Source organism: Zea mays, chromosome 3 (genome assembly GCF_902167145.1).
Source record: "Zea mays cultivar B73 chromosome 3, Zm-B73-REFERENCE-NAM-5.0, whole genome shotgun sequence".
Lineage (NCBI taxonomy): Eukaryota > Viridiplantae > Streptophyta > Magnoliopsida > Poales > Poaceae > Zea > Zea mays.
This window is the reverse complement of record NC_050098.1, coordinates 128,059,314-128,067,224: the sequence shown is the minus strand read 5'-3', so window position 1 is coordinate 128,067,224 and position 7,911 is coordinate 128,059,314.

The following is a 7,911-nucleotide window of genomic DNA, read 5'->3' as shown; positions in this document are numbered from 1 at the left end:
GAATAGGTGATCCTGTAAAAACTTCAAACTTAAGCCACAAAAACTTGTTAAGTGTTAGCACGATTATTGCCAAGTGGCTAAGGTGAAGTCTTCAACAATCTCAACAAAACACAGTACCACAAGAGAATCAAGCACAGAGTGACACAGTGGTTTTATCCCGTGGTTCGGCCAAGACCAACGCTTGCCTACTCCACGTTGTGGCGTCCCAACGGACGAGGGTTGCAATCAACCCCTCTCAAGCGGTCCAAAGACCCACTTGAATACCACGGTGTTTTGTTTTCCTTTCACTATCCCGTTTGCAAGGAATCTCCACAAATTGGAGTCTCTTGCCCTTACAAGTATATGATCACAAATGAAACACAGAGTAAGGGAGGGAAGCAACACACACAAATCCACAGCAAAAGCGCACACACACGGCCAAGACTCGAGCTCACAAGACTATCTCAGAGTTCTCACTTAGAACAGAGCTCGAATCACTTAGAAACACAAACGAATGCGCAGAGACTTAGTGTGGATGATCAAGAATGCTCAAAGGTTGCTTGTGTGTCTCCTCCATGCGCCTAGGGGCTCCTTTTATAGCCCCAAGGCAGCTAGGAGCCGTTGAGGGCAAATCCGGAAGGCCATCCTTGCCTTCTGTCGTCGGGGGCACCGGACAGTCCGGTGCACACCGGACACTGTCCGGTGCCCGATTTGTTTCCTTAAACGGCGAAGACGACCGTTGCAGACCGTTGGCAGATCTGGCGCTGTTGGCGCACCGGACATGTCCGGTGCACACCGGACAGTCCGGTGCTGTCTTCCGACCGTTGGCTCGGCCACGTGTCCCGTGCGGATTGCGCGGCCGACCGTTGGCCCTGGCCGACCGTTGGCTCACCGGACAGTCCGGTGCACACCGGACAGTCCGGTGAATTTTAGCCGTACGCCACCGGCCAATTTCCCGAGAGCGGCCAGTTCGAGTCGCGCCAGCCTGGCGCACCGGACACTGTCCGGTGCACACCGGACAGTCCGGTGCTCCAGACCGAGCTGGGTCTTGGCAGCACACAGCCAAGTCCCTTCTCCTTTTCTCTATTCTTCTTCTTTCTGTTTCTAACACTTAGACAAATATATTAGTACTCAAAACCAATGTACTAAGGCTTAGAAACATACCTTTACTTCATGATTTTCACCTTGTTCATCCATGTACATAAATTCCCAATTAAGCACATGTGTTGGCACTCAATCACCAAAATACATAGAAATGGCCCAAGGGCACATTTCCCTTTCAGGTTTGCGCACTCAGGCCAGTCTGATAGGCCATGAGTGCACCGTAGGCCAAGGATACGCGGACCATAAATGTGTTGTAGTCCTGGGGCTCATTGGTCATGAGTGCTATGCGGTCCGAGCGGTTCGTAGGTCATGTGTGGGAAGCGAACCGGTACCCACGTCGGTGTCAGGCGTGGTTAATGCGGCCGGGTATTTATGACGGGTCAGTCTGGGGCTAGATGCGGGATCCATTCGAATCGTTTTCCTGCGACACGCCTAGCCTCCCCTGTCAGGTTCCGCCACGCCCAACCCCGGACTCGGTGCCGCGGGGTTTGATCCGGGGGGGGGGGTTCTTTCAGGGTTGATGTATCCGCCTCCTCCAGCTGACCAACGGGCCCAACGACTAGGGGCAGGGGCTCTTCCCTAGCACGCTCTGTAACAGGCGGGTCCTAGAGACAGGGGATCATTTCCCTGATAGCTCTCTAGACTGCACACAACATCTAAAAAAGCTGTTGGAGGGTACAAAAATATAGAAACCAATCTTTACTGAAATGACTCTTTAAATGATGATTTAGAGAATATATTTTAGAAAGGCTCTTCGAGATTCTCTCATACCATTATTTTATTATAAACAACATATTTACGTAGCATAGCCATTTAAAATTATTTTTGGGGGTGAAGGTAATAATTTGGTCACAATTCCATTTCAACAAAAAAAAGTGAAAGTCACTATTCACTTTACTAGTATGCTCCATGAATGACGACGAACTTGCTTTTGGTAAGGTGGTAGGACACTGTTCCCTGTTCTTATAAAAAAGAGGATTCCATGGCATATCCATCCGCACGCCGAGCAGTCCTCGTCCTTATCCCCGACACATCGTACACGTTGCTGACACTAGAGAGTAGAGAGTAGAGACAGACGGCAGTGGTGGTGCAGTCGGAGGCACGCCGCACGCGTGTACGTGCGACCGCAGGTCCGCAGCGCACTGATTTCCCTCGGCTCGATGGTTTGGGTTTGGAATCTGCCAGCACGATGCCTGATAAACTACGAGGCACAAGCACGTGAACCACGCAGCAGACAGCATACCGCAATTCCTCGCTAGGATAGCGAGCAGCAGCACGGCGTGCAGTATGGGTTACGTTGCCGCCAGGCCCGCGGATTTGGAGTTTAGGGAATTTGTGTTACCTTTACGCTATTGAAGATTGGAAGAGACGAGGGACCTTACCTTCACGCCCCGTTTAAATCATTAGAATTGAATTTCATTCTAATAATAGTAATTTAGGCATATATCAATTAAGCTAATTCAGTTTTATACAAAATATATTTCTATACTATTATTAGCAAGATGTCGGTGATATTTATGTGCTATATTTTTACTATAAAGGAGTGAGACGAAGAGTGTCACGTAAGTTACAGAGTAGAAACAAATTCTACTACTGTATAAAATCATTTCCCATCCCCCACCCCATGAATTTGAGATAGACTAATATCTGAACTTTGGAAAGTGGTGGAATGTCAAATTCCAAACTAAATAAGTTACTTTATTGAGTGAATTCCAATTCCTCTAAAATGAAGAGATCCAAACGCCCCGTCAATGCAATCTAAAGCGCAATCCCTTGAATACTATTGAAAAATACGTGTTCCCTCTTGTACCATCAGTTTTAATTTTTAGTCCCTTAGATATTATTGTGTCACACCCGGTTTTAGAAGGCAAACCGAATACGAACCATGTACGTGCCAGGATCAGAAACTCATGTACACATCGATTACATAATTAGACATCATCACACATTGTTCAAAATAACAGTGGAAAGAGTACTTTATTACATCAAGATGTCCAAGACATCCATAGAGTCATTAATATAACATAGTCATTAATATTATCAAAGTGCGGAAAAACGAACGTAGCAGATATAGCCTTCACATGCAGCTGACTGGGGGTTTGCCACTAACACAACTAGAACTCGTCGTAGTCTTGGAACTTCTCAAAGTCCTCCATGTTGTCTGCATCTCCTCCTGAGCACTGAATACAGTGGGGACAACATAGGGCGAGGATGGTTTTTAAAGCAAGAGTGAGTACACATCAACGTACTTAGCAAATGTCCCGTTTGGCTAAAGTGGACTAGCTGTATGTGGAGTTAAGGTTAAAGCATTTGCTTTTAGTTGGTCCGATATTTATTACTAGTAGTAGAGCCAAATTTTAGTAATAAACCCAGTTATTACCCAAATGTACTCCCTCTAAGAGGAAATACCAGAGACCAGAGTTATATTCATCATCATTAACCATCATCATAAAAGTATCCAAAGTTCTTCTAATCAAAGAGGATCCCAAGACTACTCTTAATTGTGAGCATGTTTGATATATCAGTTTCTAGCACTCTGTAGAGGTTGCACACTTTACCCACGAGTCGTGATTCCCGTTTCCGTCGGGAGATCATGACTCCCCATTGATCACTTCCAAGGTGACCTGCCAGGGTCTCACTACGTAGCCTTTACAAAGACTCCCCTGGTGCATAGCTGCTTGTTAGGTTTCGCCAGTCGTACAAACACAGTACCCCTCCCTAAGGTGGGTGACTAACAAAACCAAATCGAATGAACCTCGCCACCCACCCTTAGCAGAGCGAGCACTATGCCTCGACCCCCATTGATGGCCCTCTAGCAAAGCCAACTACACCCCCAGGTTCATCTAATTATTCAGCTAAGGGCGTCACATTCCACCCTCATGGTTGCACTGCTATCCTGGGTGATCACTCAACGAACAGGTCCTTACGGAGAGGTACTCAGGAAACAGTTTGAGTCCCCTAAAGTATCACAAGATCATCATCGAGATAACATCATCGTATCATAAATATTCACATCATGTTCGTTGATTAAACTAAAGCAATAGCATAAACCTAACCATAATAACCCAAAAAGGTAACAAGGACAGGGTAAATGCAGACTAGTCAATCCTTAGGTTTCAATAAAGTACTGCGGACAGTGAATTATAAAGTAAGTATGACGTAATGGGTCAGAGGACACTTGCCTTCACCAGGTTGTTGCTCAGGAAGATGTTCGGCAACACACTCAGGAACCATGGTGAAAGGGAAATGGGCTTAATCATTTCCTATAATCGATTTTGGTGTTTGGCGTCCATCACAAACCACGTGGACTAATTAGTTTGCCTAGTTGTCATTTATCTCAGGTGCATAAAGTTCAACATAAAGCAACAAAGAAATAAAGTATGGAACTCAACAAAGTTTGGAGCAATGACTAGTAAAAGTGCTGCCAGTGGCACACCTGACAATGTCCAGTGCCCAGGCCGAGCACCCCACGAACTAGCCACTCTCGGGTTTTTCCGAGAGACGCTCCGCTATAATTCACAGGACTGTCCGGTGTGCACCGGACATGTCCGGTGAGCCAACGGAGCAATGGTCAACTGCGCTCAACGGTCGACTGCGGTGTACAGTAAAAGTGAATAGTGCGCAAATCAGAAGGCAGAACTGCGAGGTCAGAACACACCGGACTGTCCTGTGTGCCACCGAACTGTCCGGTGTAGCAAGAAGACAAAATACTTCAACGGTCAATCGCTCCAAACCCCAATGGTCTGCTGACGTGGCAGGCACCGGACAGTGAACAGTGTCATGTCCGGTGCACCATCGGACTGTCCGATGTGCCCATCAACAGCAACGACTGGAATAGTGGTTGGGGCTATAAATACCCCAACCACCTCTATTCAAGCCATCCAAGCCTCCTACACTTATCATTCAATACAAGAGCAAAGCCAAACACTCTAAAGACACAATCAAAGCATTCAATCCACTCCAAGCTCCAAAATCAACTCAATTGCTTAGAGACTTGAGAGAGAGAGGATCATTTGTGTTTCTTTTGTTGCTCTTGTTACTTGGATTGCTTTATCCTTCTCATTCTTATTCTTCTAAGTGCTTTGTAAAGCTAGCAAGAGACACCTATGTGTGTGGTGATCCTTGCGAGGTCTTAGTGACCCAAGTGATTAAGGAGAAGTCTCGACCGGTCTATGTGACCGATTGAGAGAGGGAAAGGGTTGGAATAGACCCGACCTTTGTGGCCTCCTCAACGTGGACTAGGTTCTTTAGAACCGAACCTCGGTAAAACAAATCATTGTGTTCATTTGTGTTGATCGTCACTTGATTTGTTTGCCTTTCTTTCCTCTCTCTAAAAGTTCCCTTGCTCATATTAATTTGAGTTGGCTCCCAAAGTTATCCGCATTATTGGAGCAACTCTTAGCAAGGAAAACAATCTTCCGCACTACGAATTATTTCTAACACTAACCCCGAGCATAGAGCCTGTTTAAAGTTTGTAAATTTCATGTTTTGCCTATTCACACCCCCTCTAGGCGACTTTCATACGGGCTGCCCGTTGTCTAAACAAAGCAGTCATGCATTCAATAGATTTGGATAAAGACAAATGAAAAATACACCAAGCATGTACAAACAAGTGAACACAAGCTCGAAAGAACAGTATAAACATAAGAGGTAGACTTAGGTTCTAGCTAGGGTGGACTAATACACCTAGAGGTTCATGATTCTCTAAGTATTGTCTATGTTAATAGATTACATAGCTTAATTCCATTTATCTTAATGAGACAAAAAAATTATACCAGGGATAGATTCATACATTACATATTATTAATCTCACAAAGTTAAACATGTAATTACCATTAGGGTTTTCCTTTTAATAAACAAACTATCACTAATAATAATTTATAGTCTAGGCATAAAATTAATATGTGCAGATAGTGAATGATTATAATTTGAACAGATAGATAATAATCTTATGAACATTTTGCAATTTGAATGACTCAATTTGGAGTTCATATGCAAAAGATTTGAAATAAACAAGTTTTAGAATTCAAAATACAAAATTAGGTATAATTCTGCGATTAAACGAAAGGCTAGGGATCTTTCTGCAAGAATACAGGGGCCTGCGCGGGAAAACCAGGGTCTCTGGGTTGAATCTCAGAAACCCGATGGGCTATTTAACAAAACTACCGCATGAAGGGGTATCGGTTGATCTCGATCGCACGATTGCGAACAAACGACCGTGATTAGATCCGAGCGCAAGCACGCGCGCGCAGACGGGCGAGCGCGGCTAACAGGTGGGATAGGGGTGTCAGTGACCTGAGGGTGAGACGGACTGACTGGCCAGGCCTACCTGCAGAGCACGAGCGAGGGCGCAGATCCGAGCGGCCAAATCTGAATGAGACGGTTGAGATCGGGTTAGGTTTAATAGAAGCCAGGCCGTCAGATCCTAGATTGGGCGGCGCCGCCATGAGCAGGCTCGGGCTAGGTTGCTGGCCTGCTCACGGCGGCGCCGCCCGACTCCATGGTGAGGTTTCGCCGAAGGCGAGGGCACGACCACGACGAGGGTCTAGGGCACTCGGATAGGGCTCAGGCAAGTTCGGGGTGACACTGTGGACTCAGTCGTGGGCACGCCACCGACACAGAGGCACCAAAGGGCACGGTTCGCGGCGGAGCAGCCCAACAGCGGCGCAGTTCACTCTGACGAGCGATTGCGCGGACAATAGGGCAGTACACGGGAAATTAAGGGCGTGGGGGAGTTGCTCACCTCGAGAGGGGACTCTGGAGCGCTTGAGCAACGTCGAAGACGCAGGGAGGCCTTGGGTTGACGGTGGTGGAGCTTCGGCTGCACGGTGAAAAGGTTGGTGATCGCGAACCACGTGAAACATAGGGACTGGGGGCAAACCAGAGGGTGTCTCGCGTTCCTGGCGAGGACGCGAAGCTCACCAAGGTAACGGACATGGCAGAAGCTCGACGGTGGACCACGGCGGAGCTCCACGGGTGCGCGCGAAGTGCGAGAGAGAGCGAGGGTGTTTGGCCGAGGGTGCAACTGAGCAAGGGGAGCGAGTGAGTGGGTGCAGGCTTCAGAAAAAGGGCTCGAGCGCGTGGGGGAGTGGTCGGGAAACATGCGTCATGGGCGCGTCCACGGCGGAGAGCGCAAGCAGAAGGTTAGGGAAGGGGAGGTGGCTGACAGGTGGGGTTCGCAGGCCAGCGAGGGCGAGCGTGCGAATAGGCGGTCAGCGCTGACAGAGCGGGCCCACCGAGCAGCGAGAGAGAACGGGCACGTGCACGAAAGGATCAGCACCGATAGGCCGGTCCCACCGGGCAGCAGGAGGGAGAGAGAGCGCGTGCGTGGTCATCGCTGATAGGTGGGGTCCACCTGTCAGGCGACGGGCGCGCGCGCGGCCTGGCTGGGCTGGATTGGGCCTGATGGGCTGAATTCGGTTTTTCTTTTTCCCTGGAATTTCTAATGCCTTTTCTTTTTATTTTTCTCTATGGATTTGAAATAAATTTCAAACCAAATTCAAATAATTTCAAATATGTGCATCAAACAAAAGGATAATTTAGGCTCAGCATGATGCATCATTTCATGACTCACATAGGTTTTGATAAAATAAATAATTAATCCCTCACCTAATTAACTTAACTCTAATCAAAAGGAAGAGAGAGGAAGTCTAGAGAGAGAGACAAGAGGTAATACCTGAATTTGGTAGGCATTTAGAGAAGAAATTTTATACCCCAAATTCAGGGTGTTACACATTGCCGTCCAAAAACCAATTAGAGAGCTGTTAGTTGGTGTTGGAAAAGGCTGATATACACATATATCATGTACATGAACCCCTTCCATGTCCT